Genomic DNA, 21,632 nt, shown 5'->3' on the forward strand with positions numbered 1-21,632 from the left:
CGATGGGAGGTTTAGATATATTGTTTGAAACGACGAAATAAAGGCCCATACAGAAATGTAGCTTGCTGAGAGTTATTCCCCAGACAAAGCCTAATTTCACTGGACTAAAAGTCGGAATTTAGATTCAGGACACTTAGGTGTCACTTAAAGGCGTCCTGTGGGGTTCATCGGAGCCTTATTTATCCGCCCGAGTGGTGTTGCCGCGTGCACTAGGAATTTCTAAAAGTAACGTGTCTGTGTGCACAGAAAGTTTCCAGAAATTTTTAATAATATTATAATTCTCCTACGTAGAGCAGCAGCTAAGCTTACAGGGGATGGTCGGCGCCTCGAAAGTTCAAAAAAATTTGTAACTTTGCAGAAATCTAGTTCAAGTAATTTTTTGTTTCGGCGATGCACTGGTCCTGGGGGTGAAAACACCCCCTCAAAAGGAATCGTAACTTTTCATATTATCGTGAATATCTGTGAAACTGTGAAATGGTTCTTTGTACCCTATAATACGGTGATAAAGAATATTCGAAAAAAGAATTTTCATTTCTTCCAAATCTATCCCCACCACCCTTTTCCGAAAATTCTTTACCTCCATATCCCAGGATATTAAAATAACAAAAACTTCGAATTAAACGTTTTTTCAATATCCTTTACTGTTTCGTAGATATTCGCGATAATATGAAAACTCACCATTTCTTTTTCGGAGTGTTTTCACCCCCAGAACCGTTTCATTGCCGAAACAAAAAATGCTTACGTTATTACCATCACTCGAATTAGATTTCTGCGAGGTTGCAAATTTTTTCAGCTTTCGAGTTGCCGAGCAATAATTGCTAGTCGAGGAGGAAACATTTGGGGATTATCAACCGGTCTTAGGGGTATCGCCAGACGACACATCCCTGTTGACACAAGTGAAGATCCTGTTCATAGGTAGTGGTGAGCTTCCTACAACGTTTCTGGCGTGGATGCGAGGCCAACTAGGATATGGTGATATTACAGGGCTCTCGCGTATATAAAATACAATTTACCTGGCTGATTCGGCACGTCAGCTGGCAAACTTAGTTCAGTCACGTCCGTAATGTTATCCACGTAGCGCGGGGGCACGTTCCAAACGCCCATCCCCAGCAACTAGTACAGGCTTCGAGCATAATCTAGCTTATTTCCCCTAAATTTTTCACATCTCTATGATACGTGTTTGCGCACCCGACGCTGGATTCCAGCCGCGTCACATTCCCCTTACCCACGTGGATCGCGTTATTGCCGCACGTCCCGATGACCCAAATAAATGAAAGACAGCTTGAGAAGCATTTTCTATCGGAAAGCAACGTGACGACATGTACGGTGTGTGTCACTTGAAACTGCTACCTTGATTTACGTGAATATCGTCATGATGAGAGGAACTCGCATTGAATAGAAGTTGCATGATTTCGAGGGCGGGGGTGTGTTACAGGTTGGAGCGAATGAAATCTTGCTAGGGGGGATGTATTTTAGAGATTCGAAGGCATTTTTCTCTTTTTTAAGGGGAACGTGTAGTTTATGTTTGTCACGATCGTAGTGCATATTATTTTGAGTACAAACGTACTGGGCTTTAGTAGTTGGGTTCATGTAGGTCGGAGATTTTTTTTATTTAAATAAAAATTTTCAGTAACGAATGAAAGTTGGATATTATTCTTCGTGTGTCGAGTACACTTAAAGTTAAAGTTGAAAAATTTATTCGACGCTGAGGTTGACACGCTCGACGAATAAAAAAATTAATTTTATTCGTCGAGCGTGTCAACCTCAGCGTCGAATAAATTTTTCAACTTTAACTTTAAGTGTACTCGACATAATAAAAAAATTAATTTTATTCGTCGAATACTCTAAAGTTATTGTAACTTATGTTCGATTCGTTATTTAACTCGACGTTAATAAGGTGGGGTCTCACAGGCCCCAAACATTTTAAATTGAGTACAGTCAATTTAATACACTTGACGAAGAACAACGCGGAAATGACCATCGGTGTTAGAACCACAAAATGTCCAACAGTCCACCGATAAAGTGTTGAAGCTAATGAGACAGCGGTAGAGAAGAAAAGGAAGGAAGAAAGTTGTTAAAGCTAATGGTAAAAAGATGATACCACTTTCTTCGGGCAATCGATTTTCTACTGTACCAGATTAGACCCACTAATTTTCAGCCACGCGCCACTATGTAGCGTCCTGATTCTTCCTCCATTCGCCCAGGCAGGGTCATCCATTCACCTGCGTTACAGCTTAATTCGATTTCATTTCCCGTTCACCAAGTAACCCTTCCGAGTTACTGCGGCATTTTTTTTTCCTAACGTCGCGCAAACACCTCTCCCTGGCCAATTCGAGGAACTTCATTGTCGCAGGAAAGAGGCTTAGCTCGCGGAATACCACCGTATCGAAAACAGCCTGCGCGATATTCGTAGCTTTCACTTTGGGGCACGAGTAACCGCTGCGAACTTTTGCCGATACAGAACATCTGCTCTACTGGCTAACAAAAGCAAAAGTGAAAACGACGAGGCAAAGAGCCTGCTATGGTGAAATCGAAGTGGAGTCTCGTTCGAACGCGAATCCAGAAGCTTGTTGTCTCTCGTATCGAATGGAAATGAAAATTAAAAACCGAAGGGTAGCAGGAATCACTGTGGCAAAATATCCCCGTGTGGTTCGCGAGCGAGTTGAAAACTCATTAACTCGTAATCTCGCTACGCGACGGCTGATGCAAATAACGCGCCAAACGTTTACATATTTTCATAGCTGTGCCACGCGTCTATGAAGTCATCGGATACACGATCGATGACACTGTTCCATTCCCGCCTTTCTCGGCGCGAGTTTCACTGGCTGTCGGTATGGCTCTAATTAAAAGCAGTTTTATAGAAGCAGCTCGATGAAACCGCAAGAAGAGCAGCAATTGCGGATAATCCGTGTCTAACATTCAGAGAATTGGCAGGGCAGTTCAATACATCAGAATTATCAATAATTTGCTATTTAAACGGGATTAAAAAAATTAATGGGTTGGACATGTGAGTACTAGGGTAAACCAACCAGTAATTGACCGCATACCAGTGAATCACCATTAGGCAAAGAAATGTCAATTATAAATTTAAATGTTATTATATGTTTATAAATGGAGTGTAGCTGCACTTTTAATATCCTATATTTTTAGTTACGCGTATTAAGGAAATATTAATAAGTACAATTCTTATTGAAAGTAAGCGTCATTTACTGGGCTTCTACACGTTTTGCATTTTCTAAATTTTTTTTAAATGACGATAAGAATAAGTAATTATTTTTATAGAAATTTCAAGAAATGTGAATTATAAATTTAAATATTATTATATGTTTATAAATGGAGTGTAGTTGCACTTTTAATATCCTATATTTTTAGTTACGCGTATTAAGGAAATATTAATAAGTACAATTCTTATTGAAAGTAAGCGTCATTTACTGGGCTTCTACACGTTTTGCATTTTCTAATTTTTTTTTAAAATTACGATAAGAATAAGTAATTATTTTTATAGTAATTTCAAGAAAAATAAATTTAAATTGCAATTTCAATAGTTGTTTTGTTGTTATACATAAATATATTCAAGTATTAATCTGAAAGCTCCATAGATTCAACAAGTCGGTCATTCACTGGTTGGTAGAGAAAAGAAGGAAGAACGTGCTTGCAATTCATCATTTTTTACAAGGAGAGTGCACAGGCTTTTCGCTCACCGATTTCACTAAAATTTGGGCTCCTTGGCTTGAGAAAAAATCGCCTATTTTTAAAAACTAATCTTTATTAAATTTACACTAAAAGAGTTAATATTTTTAAAATTCAATTTAAAAATTTCAATTAAATTGGCGCTTCAAAATGGGTTCAAACTTCAAACATGCAACCAATCGTCAGCTGTCAACTTGACCGTTTCTCAAAGCTGCTACCCCCTCCCTGGAAAAAAAATCTGGATGCCCTTGTATAGATATATTTGTCAAAAAAATCGACTTCAGTTGATGCAAATACTTTTCGCAACTATACTTTTATTATTTTTTTATGAATTACAATCACTTCCTTCATTTATGATTAATTAACATTAATTCTTCCATTCCTGCTCTAAACCCAAACGTGAATTTATTTACAAATTGTTTCCTACATTTTGTAAACTATTCCTAGTATTTATTTTGCTTCTAACTATTACACATCATTATTCCACTACAGTCTGCCAACTTATCCCATTCTATCGGGACACCACTTTTATAAAGAAATTTAAATTACAAACTCCGAAATTTGTTATCTCTTTTTGCGAAACACCTTGTACATAGTAAAGCACGCACAGCAACCTAATGTTTAAATCCTGAACGTCACTTTCTAATCGACAGATCTTTTCAGTGAACAGTTTCAGCGTGACGTCAATGTAACGCAGAATGGGCACTTTCGAAGCAATGCCTCGCTCGCGTATTAAATATAAAATTCCTGACAGAAGCGTGGAACAAAGGGCATGGACGAAGGACTAAAATTAATTCAGCAAATCGAACGTAGAAAAGACGCTTTCATTTCAATCTGACATTTCCATGCCGATTGCAATTGTACCAAACTCGATAAACTTGCACACCTCCCCTCCTCCATCCCCCTCCCCGCCCCATCTGGCGATTAAATCTTTTATGAACGAGGAAAACTTGCGATTTGCGTGAACAAATTGGCAATGCGCATTGCGTAGCAAAATTTAGTGAATTTGGAGAACAATGTGGGTTGTACAGTAAAGGGAACACAATGTCGATCATCGAGGGTAGCTTTACGAAATCGTATTTTATAAACCGTCGTTACACATGAACGCTCTGTGGCATAAGCGAATTGGCTGCCTTATGAAAATTCATTCAACGCAATATCTTCTACAGTTTCGGGAGTTCACAACTGAATGTACTTAAATCTCATTTCAAAGATTACATGACCCGCGAAAAATTCATTGAAGGCGGCTTAGGTTTACGTTAATTAAGAAACAGATTAAAGCAGTCGTTGTCAGAACGATTTCGACTAATACCCAGATTGGTTGAATTTAAATAATCTGTGGTTGGAGCTGAATAAATAAATGCAAAGTATGAATTTAAATAAAATTGAAGTTATACATAATAATGCGGTCAATATTATGCAAAATGTGGGGAAATGAAATAATCGAGTTATTCATAAAATGACAATAATTGAGGGTGTTAAAATTTTTAGGAAGAAATTAACATTAATGTGCGTTGAGAAATATTCGGTGGATTAATGAAGCAATTTGTAAGGTGATGGTAATGTACAATAATAAAGAAACTAAAATTATACATGCCCCTTGAAAGAAATTGTTTAATCGACGTATGTAAATGTGGGTAATTTAAGCTGATGTAGGTTGGCGTTTATAATGTCCATAACGAAGGTGCTTAATGAACTTTACAATTTCGAAAGTTTTATCTTTTGAAAATTATACTTAAATTCCCCTTTTCATTAATGCCTCATTTCAGCGTGTAAGTGGATGGAATAGCTGAATTAAGACGCAAAGGGCGATGGCGCAAAACATTCCAGAATTTCTTTACGGTACGTCAAAGTTATTTGGAAAATTTTAGGAACTTTGCCGCGAACTACCCTGCGTATAGTTCTACCGAAACATTCAACAGCTGAATATTTGTACTAAACGAAATTCCAGGCGAAATTCACGATTCTTTTACAGTGGAAGTCGAACTATGTCGATGCAACTAGTTGCTGCGATAGAGGTAGGAGCAAAATGTTTTACATATAAATCATAGCAGCATCGAACTATTTAAGTAGTTTCGTATATATACTAATTTGTAACGTGTTAACTACAAATTACACGAACTTATAATTTGCTAAATATGTAACTGAAAATTCTCCAACTATTTTGTGTCGTTAAATATATTTTTACTAGCATCACTATTCTGTTAAAAAATAAATAAGCCATATTATCTATAAAATGTTCCAACCTATAGATTAAATTGTTTAAACGGACAAAGAAATCTTCGAACCTTAGGAACAACAGACCACCGAGACAAGTCTCGTATAATTAACACTGGAAATATTTTTCATGGAAACCCTAACACACCCTAACACACTCTGTTATCACCATTAGGAATGCATTAGCAGCTCAGAAAATTGGCCACAACGCCCATAAAAGGGGCGCACAACCTGTCGGCCACTGGAACAAATAAAAACCACGTTACGATGCTAGACAAACCGATGTTACAAATCCAGAAGTTCCAAGGAACCTTCACCATCTAATTATCCCATAATTATTAACAAATAATTAAACCCTTTCTCTCAAATGAAATCAATTCAAACTTAAACACCTTCCCTTCGTTCGCTGCCCTAATTGCATCTTCTTCTATTAAAATCCGACTTCGGCAATTAATTTCCAACTATTAACGATCTTAAATTCTCCCTTCATTTACCAGCACATTTTATACCTCGCTCGTTAACTTCTGCAAGCTTGATCACTTAACAGACCTTTTATAATTGACTCGATACTTAACGGTAACTTCTTTTCTCTGTGCATACGTATACGCGATCATTTTTTCCCCCGAAGATGGCCTTAAGTAAAGGTTGAAAGGTTCGAAAAACTATCGTCCCCTCGCAGTATCGTAGAATATTAACGATTCAATTATTGCCGTCGAATTTTTCATCGCGACGATTTATCTCCGATGGGCCGAAGACCGAGGCAGCAACAGAAAATGCTGCGGTTCTACCTGGCACCTGGGATTTCATTCTCCATTAGCGTTATCTGATTCCGCGAAATAAGGCGGCCCCCCAGGTCCTCTATAATTGACGAAGGAGAAAACGTACTCATCGACTTTTCCCTTTTCACGTGGCGCACGTAACACGCCCGTCAAAGGGATTCTTTCATCGTACCTCGTGAAAATTGTTGCCCCATGACCCGCATGCTTTCCTATCACGCGCACACATACTAATGCTCCCTGCACCTTTCCAACGACTACATAATATATTTCTTCCCCTCTGCCCACCGGAATGGGGAAACCAATGTTGATACCGCGCGACTACTATCTACCATTCCGTTCCCTTTGCAACTGTTTCCCATGTGCTTTGCGGGGAAGCCTTAACTGGACGTACAATAGGTCATACTTTCTGATATGTATCGTTCAAAAGAGTTATTATTGATCAATTGTACTCGACAGCGCGTGTATCGAAGGAAAAATGCTCCCAGGACAAAGTTTGTAATACGGGATTGCTGTACCCCCGCAATTTTCTTCAGACTTTTTTTAAACGCCCTCCCATCTCTGTGCGTAGTCGACAGTGCAATCGATCGAAAATGACGACGAGGCAGAGATGATGTACGATTCTCTGTGGTCTTTATCTTTAGTTGTGGCGGCCACTTTCTTGGGAAGGTCCATGGGAGTTTTGTGCAGGTGATAATGTCGCGTTGGATCTGGAGTTTTGCACAGAATTGAACAGATATTAGTACTTAATATGGGTGCATTGACTTTGCCTTTTGCAAGTATAATTTAGGCGTGGATGTGTGTATTATTAAAGTAATTTTAGTAGGCGTGTGATATTGAAATTTCAAGTGAGTCTGTTTCGTGAAAATAATTATTTGTGCTGTAGTAGAACTTGGATTATTGGAATACTGTTTAATTTAACGCTTGATTGTCCGACAAGTGCCATCTCAGCATGATTAAGCAAATTTTGCGATATAGAAGTACTAGCTTTGAAGTGATGAAATAGCTGATGAAATTATGAAGAAGAATACGTTTCTGTTAATAATATTCCCAGTCATTCTCAAGCATCTACTGCTTTGGACACGGGGTTTAAATAGTATCAAACACAAAAAGAAAATTAGGAAACATATAAAAAAATGTCAAAAGTGTGGAGAAATATGTTTATAAACTAGCCACGCAGGAAAACTGGTAGACTAAAATAAATGAAGAAAAATTAAATTATCGAGTATTAAGCGACAAATAAGCTTCTCCCCAAAACCTAGTCGTTCTATTATCTCGACACCCTGCCTCCTGCTCCTAACTCTCTCTAATTCGGATAAACGAGTTTCTGTTTTAATAACGTCGTCCTATAAGTACCTAATGCACTGTTTCTGAGAACTGACTTTGTAATGCTACTACTTAACGCAAGCTTTATTTATTAATTTATTATTTAGACTTATACTAGTAATAATTTTTATAAAGTATTTATACTAATAATAATAAATTATACTAGTAATAATTTCTATAAAGTATTTATACTAATAATAATAAATTATACTAGTAATAATTTTGATAAAGTATTTATACTAATAATAATAAATTATACTAGTAATAATTTTTATAAAGTATTTACACTAATAATAATAAATTATACTAGTAATAATTTTTATAAAGTATTTACACTAATAATAATAAATTATACTAGTAATAATTTTTATAAAGTATTTATACTAATAATAATAAATTATACTAGTAATAATTTTTATAAAGTATTTACACTAATAATAATAAATTATACTAGTAATAATTTTTATAAAGTATTTATACTAATAATAATAAATTATACTAGTAATAATTTTTATAAAGTATTTACACTAATAATAATAAATTATACTAGTAATAATTTTTATAAAGTATTTATACTAGTAATAATAAATTATTAATAATCAAGAAAAAGCAATAAGAGATTTAATAAAAAGATGTGAAAAGCTAGCAGTAAATACGTAAAAATAGCATATAAGTCGTCAATATCGATCATTAACAGAAACTTGTTTATTACATTACTCATAGGACGACCTGATGAATTGCATATGATCATCCCCTCGAGGCATTACAACGCTTACCAGTATTTTACACAATTGAAGACGATTCCGTGCTGAGAATTCTCGCTGCGAATATAAGTCACGGCACATAATGAAGTAAAGGGTTCGGCGTCAACTTCCGAAGTTGCGAAACGGTTTGAAATTCGTCGAGAGCATCTTACTTCACTGTTCGAACGTTCGACGTATACAGTCCTTGTGTCTCGCGAACTGAAACGACGAAAGTTTACCATAAAACCGCTTCGCGCAATGATACGTGCCCGTTCTGACGAGAGCAGATACACTGACGACCGCGACGTAGCATCAGCCTGTGCTGGTCAGACTCGGCGAAGTGTCGCCGCAATTCTTTCACATTACCCGGTGACAACCGATAAACCTTAACTTCACCTTGTTTCGTGCGGCCAGAGCTAGTTTCGCCCTTCCGACGGCGCGAAGGAAAATGTTTTTGCAACCAGTGCCAGAAGCATAGGTGGCTACACGTATTAACAAGTCCGCGGCGGTGTTCCCCTGATTTTTTCAGACACAGGATGCTTCGCGATGAACGGAAACGACAGTGATTCTACGAGGGAAGAAATTAGGTAGGAGATGTGGGATAAAATTAGTTGACAGATGGCTTGATTTTCGGAGAAATCGATTTTGAAAATTCGTCTGCGAATGAAACGAAGTTTTCGGTAAATATACCTAAGTCAAAATTGTGGAATTCCTTTTCGGATGGAACTTCATTTCGAGAGAAATCGACGTTTAGTCCAGCGGGTTCTAGAAATTCATTTTGTTGAAATAAAGTTATTATACGATTTGGACTAATTTTTGTACAAGGAGTGATTTAATTTGTAGGCCTGCCGCATTTGTTGATAAATTCTGATAAATTTTAGCCAGATGTACGTGGATCTACCAAATGAATTCTTAAAATCAATTTTTTTGCACAAATGTTATTGCACATTTCTTATTTATTTTTGCAAGTGGGATCGCTAGTCTTTCTGTTTTACTATCTATTATGTAACACCCTGTACATACATCATGTACATTCGGTTATGCTTGCACTATGCGAAATCATGCACGGGTAAAGGGCATCAGCACGGACAGCTATCGCGTAGAAAAGTTTTAAACCTGTCTCATGGAGGCACGCGCGAAAATCGTGGTGTAATACTTACATATGTGATTGAATCGATGAAGGGTTAACTGCTCGTGTGGGGGTAAGGCGTAAGTGCACATGGCGTGGTGTTGTCAATGCTACTATAAGCGGGTAGAAGAGACTCTTGGTGGAAAGATATGGCCAAAATGTAGAATAAAAATTTTGCAACTGAGCATTTATTTTTGCAACAGTTAGGTGTGTATAATTTTTCTTAGTATTGATATTGTCGCAATGCTGCTCGTTAGATGATTAATTAAATTTTCTAAAAACTGAGCGGGGGCTGGATTCGCCTTTAAAAAACTCACACTTAAAAAAAAATTTGCCCTACGTCTAATAATTCTCGAAATATTCCAGGAAATCTGTTTTCGTCCCCCCATTTGGGCTGTTTTCACCCCTTTAACATGGACGATTGCCGATAACAAAAAATACGTATCAAATATTTCTCACTATTCTGCAAATCTGCAGAGTCTCATCGAAAGTAAAAGTAAGGTTTCGATGTATTCCCTTTTTAGTACCAACTGCTCAGCAGAAATGTATATTTAAACTGAAGATAGTGTAGAAAAATCGTGAAAGAATATTTCTCCGCCACAATTATTTTTATCCAGCACGAAAGGATTTCGGTAAAGTGAAAACGTAATTTGGAACGAAAGAACTGTTTAAAATGATGTTTTAACTAAAATATTGTTTTTTAAGAGTTGATATGACTTCACTGTTTAATACAGTTATACATTATTTTGTAAAATGTTGTTTTTGAAATTAGTGATTTTTTAATGTTATTACACACAATGGGTCTTTGTACAAATCTTAAAAGACTGTATTATCGATAATGCCATGTATATTAATATTTTCGTTCTTTGTAAAACATAATATCACGAAGCATGTTTCCTATCGTTATCTCAAATATCAATTCTCTTTATTCCTTCACACATCACTAACATACTTTATCGATCATTTACATGTAGGTACCTAGCTATTATTCTCTCACAAATTTTATCAAAAATATCAAAAACATTGCCATAAATTATGCACATCTGTCTCCTACTTTTTTTTTATATCTTATACGTCAATTTCCAGTATTTACACGATTTATATATCATTATAATCTCTCAGTAATGGTACCAAAACATTGATACCAACTACATACCTAAAACTTTGATACCTTTCAACTCTACCCTTCAAGCATTTAGCACCCCACCTTTTAAAAATCATAAACATCGCATCTCCTAATTCACAAAGCTAGATACGACCTTGACCATCCACTGGAATCTGTCCCAACTCTACCCCAAGTGCTCGTTCACCCAGCGCACCCCCAGACATCAGTGTTCCCAAAAACTGAGCCTCGGACAAAAGCTACTCTTCCTCCACTTTCCACTAGCTTCCTAACAAGAAACTACCCTCCCCCCGAGCTGCGCCAAACATCTCTCCCTACCCTGTCCATTCGTTTCGAAACACCTGAATAAAACCGAACGCCGCGTGACGCAATATCAGCATCAGCGTGCAAAATGCCCGCCTAGGAATCGAGAGCACCGTCGATAGGTCAATGAAAACTGCCAGAACCTGATTAACGCAAACGGTCGCGTCCAGTATTCTCCGCGTAGAAAGGCGCGTTGCGAAACGTACCGTTGCGCGGATCTACAAGAAACAGCGAAAGCAACCGCCGCCAGGTTATGCGCCTGTCCAGGTACCACGGGCGGGGGGGGGGTAGGAATTCTTCGCGGTACAGAGGCATTCCGATGTAATCAGAAATAGGGTTCGCATGGTGATCGCTGGAGCTCTAGTAGCTGGCGACCGTTAAGTAGCTTTCAGCGGCCGATAAGATTGCGCCCGAATCACTATAGCAATGATGCATCACTTCCCGCCGTTTCCCGCGGAAGTAGAACTTTATTGCGGACCTGGGGAATTTTAACAGCCCCGTCTCCGCCCTTCCCAGTATTCCGGAATTAATCTCAGCCCCGGCCTTGGCCCTCGACAGCCTTCAGGCTTGATGACGAAGGAACGCTGTTGGTCAGCCGTCAGCCTGGTAAATCACTGCTAGGCGTTGTCCTTCAGGACGGGAACAAATGGGACCGCGGGAGGCAACACCGTCGAAACGACCGTAATAATTAGTACGGATTGCTCGGCCTCCGTTTCGCGCACAGTGTAGCCGATGGTATTTTATCGGGTCCTTCAACTCCTGATCGCGCCGCCTCGACCTTCGGTAATTGCCATGCTTCTCTTTGTTTTGCGTCGGGCGCCGCTTTATCTCGCCGATGCGAATAATTGAAAATTACTACAGATCGGGTCGCCCGAGCGCGTCCACACAACGAACTGCCGCCCCGATAACGCGATTCAGCACCGCGGCGCCTGTTACGACCGATAAGTGAATGAGTTTTACGCGGCGGCGGCCGCGTAATTGTTTCTAATTTTACGCGTTTTTATCGGCTATCGCGACGGCCCGGTCTTTTTCTATCCGCTGCACCGGGAGTCCAGCTCGTGCCAGGCTCGCGCGATTTAACGCGAACGACAAATTTTCGAGGCAGTGACGCGCGCGGCCGGCGCTCTCGCAAAACTAATTGCCGATCTATCGCGGAAACTAGTTAGTCGATCCTAGCGCGGGTAATCTATTCGATTATTAGGGATAATAACCGGCAGTTCCATAACGCTGCTCCAGCTCTGTCTGGCTACTACGGGCGCACGGTAGCGTCCAAATTATTAACGAGTCTATCGTTTCGTACTCCATTTGCTGGACTACATTCTGGGACGAGTGGTAGCCAGGATATTTCATTTTCACGTGCTACTGGGCTTTTATTGACAGAAATTTTAAATGTTTCTTTGAGGGGTGGGTTTTCTTGGACGTCAGCTTAGAATGTCGTTCTGTGATCTTACAAGGAGGGATGCACCAGGTTGGAGTGAAAGATTAAGTAAAAGTTATCCGAAACACAAAAAGGAAAAGAGATTGTTAAACTGTACGAATGTGGCTATGGGTGGTAGTAGATGCATTAAGAAAAATAATAGAATGTTAAAATGCCAGCCTTTTGAAGACGATGAAGCGCCCTGATTTGAGTCTGAAAAAGGTTTCGCCCCAAAATCGGGAAAACTTCTTTAAATAAAAACGGAACGGTAACAGATACGGCAATAAAGATAGCCACATTCATAAAGATTAAGAATCTCTTTTCCTTTTTGTGTTTCAGATAAGCCTACAGTACTTTCCGTCAACGCCAGGACCACCCGAGCATTTTTCAACGGTCTCTCTCTGTATCTGCCAGGTTCTTTTTCACTGTCGTACAAAAATTCAGAGCTATAGTTCAAGATACAATGAAACAGCCTGCCAAACCTCAAATTAATTTGCCGAACCGTTTTTGTACAAAAAATTTATAAAGAATTACCTAATCCCCCATTAAGGGGGTATACCCGTTTGAACCCGCGGAAAATGTGTACGTTTTGTGGATTTTTTTACAAGTCAACGGCTTGATGAAAACTTCCCCTTTTTTTACTATCCTTACAAAGTATTATGAACTATTTAAAAAAAAAGTTTCAGTCAAAAAACTATTGTTTTTCGGAAGTTATGCATACATATCCGAAAGTCTCTCGATTTTAGACGGTTAAACGGTGGGCCTGAAAACAGCTGTATGCCGTGTCTGAAATCAAAAACAATAAAATCTTCTTATAAAGTATGTCAATAGCTATCGTCCAACCGGGCCGATTTTGAAAATTTTGAAAAATAAAGAAATGGTGAGAGATCAAAGGTAAAGTTACATTTTTCTAAGAGAAACGGCCACCTTTTTCTTTATAAATAATAAACGTAGAATCGGAATAAAAAAAGGCCTCGTTGTATGATGTGGAACCTTATTACGATCCTGCATGCAAAATTGGAAGTGAAGTGGTTGAACGCAGCGCGAGTTTTTAGGCCCACCGTTTAGCCTTCTAAAATCGAGAGACTTTCGGATATGTATACATAACTTCCGAAAAACAATAGTTTTTTAACTGAAACTTTTTTTATAAGTAGTTCATAATACTACGTAAAGTTAGTAAAAAAAACGGGAAATCTTTATCGAGCCGTTGACTTGTAAAAAAATCCACAAAACGTACACATTTTCCGAGGGTTCAAACGGATATACCCCCTTAACCGCAGGCCCGGCTCGTTCCTATAGGCGAACTTATTTAGATGAAACCCTTTACATGGACTGTCCATATGCAAAAGATTAGCCAAATCGGTGTGCCAAACCTCACACACCTCCCTCATTATTATCTCCACGTGTTGTTCACCCATATTTCCAAATTCCTAACAGAAAGAACTGCATTAATCCCAAACACCTTTCAAAAAGTCACTTTACCTCATTTACCCTTTCAAACAGTACACTGCGTACAGTCCACGCGCAACTTCTGGGCGGCGGGACATTCGCCAGGGGCGAAAAAATCGTTCGAAATCGCGGAATAAAAAAAAAACAGCAGGCATCGCACAGTCTCGCACAGAGGAGAAAAACTACCACGTTAATCTTCCCATTCGTTGCGAGCTGTTTACGAGCTTCTAGGAACAAGCGCTGTTTTGCAAGCGGAGGGAGGAGGGCCTACCGAACCGAAGATCCACGCGAATTTTATGATCGCTGCGCGTTGACCCTCGGCGCGCCATTAGCCAGGAAAGTTAGTCCAGTTTATGGCAGGGCGAATCGAGATAATTTTGTTCGAGCCAGCTGTCAGCGGCACCATTGTTGACGCAGGACAATCGACGATACTTCTCTGTGTACTCGATCTCGAGGAGCGTTTCCCGCGCGAACGGCGAGATGGAAAATCGATGGTCGCAGGGGCGCTGGAAACTTTCGACGGGTTCTCGATTGCCGGCGATCAGCAGGATTGAAATCCGAAAGAAATTGCATTAACGATGAACCGGAGGGTTGCGTTCGCCGGGGTGGAGGTGCGAGAACAGTGGGTCGGGCGAGTGTGGGGAGGGGGGGTCGGGGTGGTGAGAAAAGCGCCCCTGGAAACGCCCGCCGCTTGTTAGAACAGGATATAGGAATTAGAAACGGCATCCGAGACGTCGCGGAAGTTTGAATCAAGTTCAGTGAAAAGGGGATAGTAATTCACAGGGAAGCGAGATTGGTTCGGTGCCCGTTTCGAGAGCCATATCGCTTTCAACGGCGGAGAAGCGCCGCCGAAGAAAGCTCGTGTCACCCCGCGCCTTTATCCCGCGCGCACTAAAGAATTCACGAAGTTTGCGCGCGAACGTACGCCACGGCGAAAGATAAGAATTGAATTTCCAATTTAGTGTTCTACTGACGCGGATTCCGAGGAGTGTAGCTGACAGACATTTTAATCTAAGAACGGCAATTTTACTTCCCGCTGGTTAAGGGGAGACCGGGGCTAAAAGTTCCGGGGGGGTAGGTTGTACAGACGGTTCTACCTTCGAAATGAAAAGAGCGTTGTACTTTAAATTATTTTTTCCGCGTGAGTTGATCACGCCACTCTGTCGCACGTGTTAATAGCGTCCGCGACAGCGAATCGTGTGGTTGTAAGCGGGAACCTATTAGTCGCGCACCAGATAAGTAAATATTTTTCTATCATTATTTTTTGGTCTATTTCGATTATTTGTATTATTGATTAATTCGTTCGTATGGATCAAATGACATTTAAGAACATGGTGTAATAGTGTTTATCGTTTCAAAGTGTAAAATGTGTCGATAGGGGCTAGTTACTTGGGGCACGTTGTTACGGTAAAAACTTGCCCCACCGCAAATGTATAAATTGTTCCTGCTGTGCTTTAAGATGCGAACATATGAATGAAAAGCAGAAAGGGGCAAGATTTCCATAGAGATAAAAACTGTCGCTAGAGAATTCAGTGTCTGCCACTTGACTCCATCGAGAGTTATTAAAAAACTACAATCTGGACAGGAAACCACTGTAGGCTACAAGTAGAAGTCTCGCTAAGTAGGTACCCACAAACAGTTGAACGTAAGACTGATTTGTAGAGTTTAGTTTTTACTCCAAACATAATGTTTATGGTTATTATATTGTTTTGCTTTTCTTTTAAAGATAACACATTTTTGTTGACCCGATCCTTCATAAATAAACATTATTAATAAAATTCTGTTTTACTTCGTTAGAAAATGAAATATTTCATTAAAAGGCAACTCTTATATCTTAGAAACAACTTACCCCAATGCGATAACAACTTGCCCCATAAAGGGGTAAGAAGTTCCGCTTCGACCAGCCACAAATAAATTACTTTTTATGAAAAACCTATTACAATATATTAATCACAAGCTTAAAATCATAAAATACAATAAATTTAACAAGAAATTAGTCAATAGTGAAGAGAATAACTACATTATTTTCCAGTCATTTTTTATGTTTTATCGAAATCGGAACTTTTAGCCCCGGCCTCCCCTACATATAACCAGTGCCCTCCTTGGCACGGGAACTTCCTCCACTTTCTTTCTTCTTTTTTTTATGAACGAGGATAAACTCGGTTTATTGTTCGCGGCTGCTATGGATTCGGTGGACTTTTGAGAGGGCAGCTTGTAACACGCGCTCGTTACGGCATATTAAGAACCTCATAAGGTCCATATATCCTTCCAAGTGTCTCACGCATGGCACGTTCTGTTGACGAGGAACCAGGGGATATATATATATGTATATGTGGATGAGGGGCACGTGATCCTTGTAAATCCTTAAACGCTTCTCTCCCAACTTTAGTTTTATGAGCAACAGAGAGAGAGAGAGAGAGAGAGAGAGAGAGAGAGCAACGGGTGGCCCTTGGCGCCTTCGTGTAAATACGACATTCTTCGACTTGACCGTCCGTTGCTCGAACAACAGTGCCCTTTGCGATGATTCAAGTCCATTACGGTCGAAGGGTTTCAGGTATCTACCTACATGATACGGGAACAAATTTTTCAGTCGGCTTTGCAGGGTAAACTGTACGATGATTGGCACCCTAAGCGGAAATGCCATTTGGAATATCTATATTTTTTGTGACCTTTTTATATGGTCTTAATTTGCAGTTATTATCGATGATTAGGGATTTCTCATTGAAATAAAACATCTTCAGTACCTTTGCGTCTTTTGTTTTAAAAATATTCAATGACAAAACTAAAATAGCCATGAAAGTACATTCATCGGCATACTTACAAGGGGAGGACACCATGTGGTAGACATCGATTTTGATGAGCCTTGGCACGATGGATCGACATATCGAAAATAAGTAAGTGGGTGTCCGAGCGTTTCTGCCAATGGGCCTTAATAATAGAGATATTTACAGTAAATTATTAAAAATTTCATAGTGGCCGTGGGGTTTTAGTGGGTAAGAATCCCACAACTACCCTGGCGCCAATGGGGATTCCCCTCTAGAGGAGTCGGGGTGCCTTTTGAAGATTTCCCCAAGTTAAAAAAAAGAATTTATAAAAAAAAATAACGTGAAGATATCATCAAAAGACACCCTGACGCGCCCAGAAGGGAATTCCCCGCGGGCGCCAGGGTAGTTGTGGGATTCTTACCCACTAAAACCCCACGGCCACTATGAAATTTTTAATAATTTACATGGAAATATCTCTATTATTAAGGCCCATTGGCAGAAACGCTCGGGCACCTATTTACTTATTTTCGACATAGATCCATCGTGCCAAGGCTCATCAAAATCGATGTCTACCACATGGTGTCCTCCCCTTGTTAGTACATTCATTGTCACAATGTGTGTATCAATTATTAGCACTCGAAGACTAAAAATAAATTGTTGACTTTTTAATAATTCACCCTTCATTAATAACTGAAAGTAAAAATAAATGAATTTAAGACCTCGTTGCGAAATGTTTGTCTTCTACTTCACCCTGCTTCTTATAAAAATTTTCAGAAAATCCTTGAGACGTTTTTTGCGATTTTAGCAAATGTAAAACTGGGATTTGCAGTGTTGTAGTGAAAGAAAACTAGAAATTGTAAAGAAGTACTTTTTGAGCCAAGGATGCTAACGACTACTACAGCTTCCCCTACAGATTAAAGAAAATGTCCTGTGGCCTATAGTGCTAGCTAAAATAACAATGTTGAGAACTTGATAAAAAGTAGTAGGTTATTATATAATTTATCAGAAAACCTGAGAATAGCGGAAAATAGAATCTTGCAAAGCTGCGAAAATGACAACCGATAAGGTGTACATTTTCAAACGAACACTGAATAATACTTCTGATCTGAAAATTCTTTCAAAGGTCTGATAACGATGAATATAAATAATTTAGTAGGGGGTTTCTTGTTCAGAAGGTTTCCAATATTTTCCTGCAATAAAATCACAAATAAACTATATTCTTTGTAAAACATTTCGTAGCGTATAGTATAACGTCATCACTTTTATTCTCCCCTGTAACACTGTGCACGGGAGAAGCCATTGGCACTTCCATCCAGTCGTTTAGTTTTAACCCATCGATCAGGGAATCTCCAAGTGACATTTGGATGCGAACGACAAAGGACCAAAATCGCGAGCATAAAATAACCGACCCGTGACAGACACCGACGCACGAAATCAAACGTATGAACGCGATACGTACAGCTCTGCAGTGCAATACAGAAAGAATCCAATATTCTCGATACCCGTAGGAGCGGTGCCCACGTAGGCTGCGGTCCCATTGCGCGTAGATCCAATCGCTGGGGGTAAAAGAAACCGCAACAATTTACGGTAACACACACTTTGCACAATTCTCCGTGTTTACTCTGCTGAATCGCCACCCTTTCTTCGATCTCCCATTATTATCAAATTAATGCTACACCACCCACATTATCGTCAGGAATCCTCGATAATTTACGACCCACGATACGCGTACTCTCTTCCAAAGCGACATAGTGCATGCTCGTCGCACTTGTATGCGAAAAGAGCGATTTACTTTGAACAGGTAAACACTTTTCAATTACAAAAACTACGGAGATGATGAATTTGATGGGCTCGAAAAATTATATTACCTATCCCTAAAATTACTTATGACTGTCGTATAATTAGGTAGCCACTGTGCTGTGCCAAAACGATAAAAATGACCGGTCGCTGAAAACATACGCAACTCAAAGGAAAATATGACGGAAAATTTGAGAATGTGCAACCTTTAGAAATTTTTTAATTTCCATGGAAAATGATAAACCAGTTACTTTAACTCCTTTAGTAATTTCTATGTTAAAGCCGGGAATGCACCTGACAGCTAAGCTCTGCTGTGTCAAGCTTTAAAAAATTAGCTTCAACGCATCCTTGTGGAACCGTTTCCACCGAAAGATAAGCTAAGCTTTTAGCATGTTTGCGTTCAAACTTACACCAAACATCGTGATTTTGCTTTCTTTGCCATATTAAAGGCTGATACGATAGCGGTTGATATAACATATAAAAATATCTTTGGATTTTTTATTTAAGACAATCCTACGTCGACTTACACTGGCTACCATCGACGCTTCTTTTTTTGCGCTGAGCGTCACGTAGAAATCAAACCACTACAGGAGAATAGAATTTTTTCATATCCTTGAATAACGAATAAATAAAGACCATAAAGTTTTTTTACTGCAAGTTGTACAATTTTTCAAAAAAAAAATCAGAGAGGTCACCTATTTTTTAGCGATTTGATAAGAACGTTAAGGGCAATTCGCGTTGCATAAAATTAGACAGTAAAAGTTAGACAAGCAAGCAATTACCGATTAGTATAAAATTGGACAGTGGATCGGCTGTTTCGAGATTAGAAACAAAAAGGAATCGTTGGTTAAACGAAGAAAAGAATTCAGTTCATACAGGTTGCCATTGAGCAAGATTTCCCTTTTCCTTTTAATTTGTCTGTGTCGTAACAGAAAATCGTGCTAATACGACTAGCCCAGGCCAGCGTAATTTACCATTCACATTGCGGTAAGATTTCTTTCCGCCAAGCACGCAACGGGATATCACGCGAAGACACTGCACGGCTGATCGTTAACCTCTCGCGTTAATTGGCAGGTGGAGGAGCGCGAGGCACGGCGCGGCAGGATCGTAAGGCGGAAGGTGGGAGAATTTTGGGTAACCGCGATTTATCATCTTCCGAGGATCCGCGCGTTACTGGACTGTGACGAAACGTAAATCGAGAGGTGAGTCAGGCTCGGATGCGTACCGGGAGCAACGGCGAATTTCCGAGGGTGAAAAATACTTGTCAATTCGAGGAACGGCATCTAAAAAAAGGTTTTTCGATCCAAAAGTTGATTCCGCTCTGTATCGAAGCGAACGGGTTAGTCATTCGTTCAACGGCTGGGTTTCTACCACGAAACGCCAATACGGAACCCGGCGCAGCTCGAGCCGTTTAATTGATTGTTATTCTTTGCAAAGTCCTTGTCGCTACGAAAGATTAGACTCGAACATCCACGGTTCTCTCTGGCTGAATTCTACGTGCCACTTGGCCGTGCATTTAAAACCAACTCCCCTCTCTGGTTTCAACGCCAACACACACGGCAATGATAATTTCAAATAATAAAATCACCCGATGCTAACGAAGCGTGCTCCGAACGAGTTGAAAAACGGAAGAGAAATTCAAAAGCGAGACCGAGAGACAGTGGCTTTCGCCGTAATCTCGTCGCTATTAATGGAAACAGGCGTTAAAATTACACTAATCTGGCAACCCGTGCTGCGCCGCAATCTTCGCCCCAGATAAACGTGCGGGCAATATTCAAAATAATTGCACAACGGCGGCTCGTCGGAGCGAGACTGTGATAAGGCGGGAATATCGAAGTCGGAACTAGGTGGAAATTAACGCAACAGCGAGCGTCCGACCCGTTTCGCGGCTAAGGAATGGGATATTAGCGGAACGCGGGGTGGGGCGGGGGTAGCCACTTACTTTTTCGAATTACGAGGTGGTTGCTCGCCGCTGGATCGTTTCCCTCGCAGGCCTTGGTCCTCGTCACAGGTAACAATCTTCCCTTTCAATCACGTTGGAAAATAAACGGCGAGACTAGGTAGGCCGGGGCGGCTGTTTCGCCGGGCGTGAGTGCGGCTACGAAAAGAACGGGCCTCGGAGGAGCCCGCTGGCTTGTCGACGCGCGATCCTGGCGAAGTAACGTCCGCTCCTTTCCTTCTCGCCCACAGCAGCCACTTCTCTGATGCGTGCGGTACTGTTGGAAAATTCGTCGATTATGGTTCGCTGCAGGGCGAGAGATTGCGGAGCAGCCTCGTCCTGGGATAACAGGTGGCACGCCGGAGTTCCTCACCGTGCAGAGTACTAACGACGTGTGACGTCGACGGCTCGGTGCGAGAGGGCTTTTATAGGCTAGCCGTGCCAACTCGCCACGGCTCCGCACCACACCGCTTCGAGTCTTGCTTGCTCTTGGCCCTACAGACCGATTTCTCCCTTCGCCCATTCTTCCACCCTGCCACCCTATGAATCTTGGATCCCATCGGGCAGAATTAAAACGGCGCCGCGGTCCTGCGGATTAGCAGGATCGGAAATAATAATCGACTCGCCACGTGCCCGCCTACCCCTTCCTCGAGCGGTCGATCGATTTCGACGTGACAATTTTTATATTTCGTGTTTTCATTGGTTTGGATTTATTTCCTGACGTGAACGCCTACGCTGGAGATCTTCAGCTGTGTAGGTGATAATAAGATTTCAATTTTGGATGTGGGTTTACTGGGGAACACACAGTAAGTCTGTATGTGTGGTTTGGTTTTGCACAACGATTTAACTGCCCTTCTTAATTGAAGTGGCCTGTCTAGCGTTTTTCCATTTTTCAAGAAATATTGAAGTATTTGAAGTTTCATGGGTTTTTTTACCTTTTAAGTAGAGTTGGCAAACC

The 21,632-nt window shown here is 40.2% G+C and overlaps 1 protein-coding gene across 3 annotated transcripts in view; it reads right to left on the reverse strand.

Annotated features, from left to right (window-relative positions):
- The window catches only part of Dh44 (corticotropin-releasing diuretic hormone 44), a 58,243-nt gene extending 37,111 nt beyond the window's left edge, over window positions 1-21,132 (reverse strand). Inside the window, exons 1-2 of one of the 3 annotated variants that reach the window (XM_076807535.1) lie at window positions 21,048-21,132; window positions 20,678-20,951 (exon numbers count right to left, since the gene is read on the reverse strand). The gene's annotated coding sequence lies outside the window, so the exon portion shown is untranslated. Of the gene's footprint in view, window positions 1-8,785; window positions 8,860-20,677 lie in introns of those variants that run through there. The other 2 variants (XM_076807534.1, XM_076807536.1) reach the window with 2 other exon arrangements.
- Between the last annotated feature and the right edge of the window lie 500 nt (window positions 21,133-21,632).

Source organism: Andrena cerasifolii, chromosome 2, assembly GCF_050908995.1.
Source record: "Andrena cerasifolii isolate SP2316 chromosome 2, iyAndCera1_principal, whole genome shotgun sequence".
In the NCBI taxonomy this organism is placed as follows: Eukaryota; Metazoa; Arthropoda; class Insecta; order Hymenoptera; family Andrenidae; genus Andrena; species Andrena cerasifolii.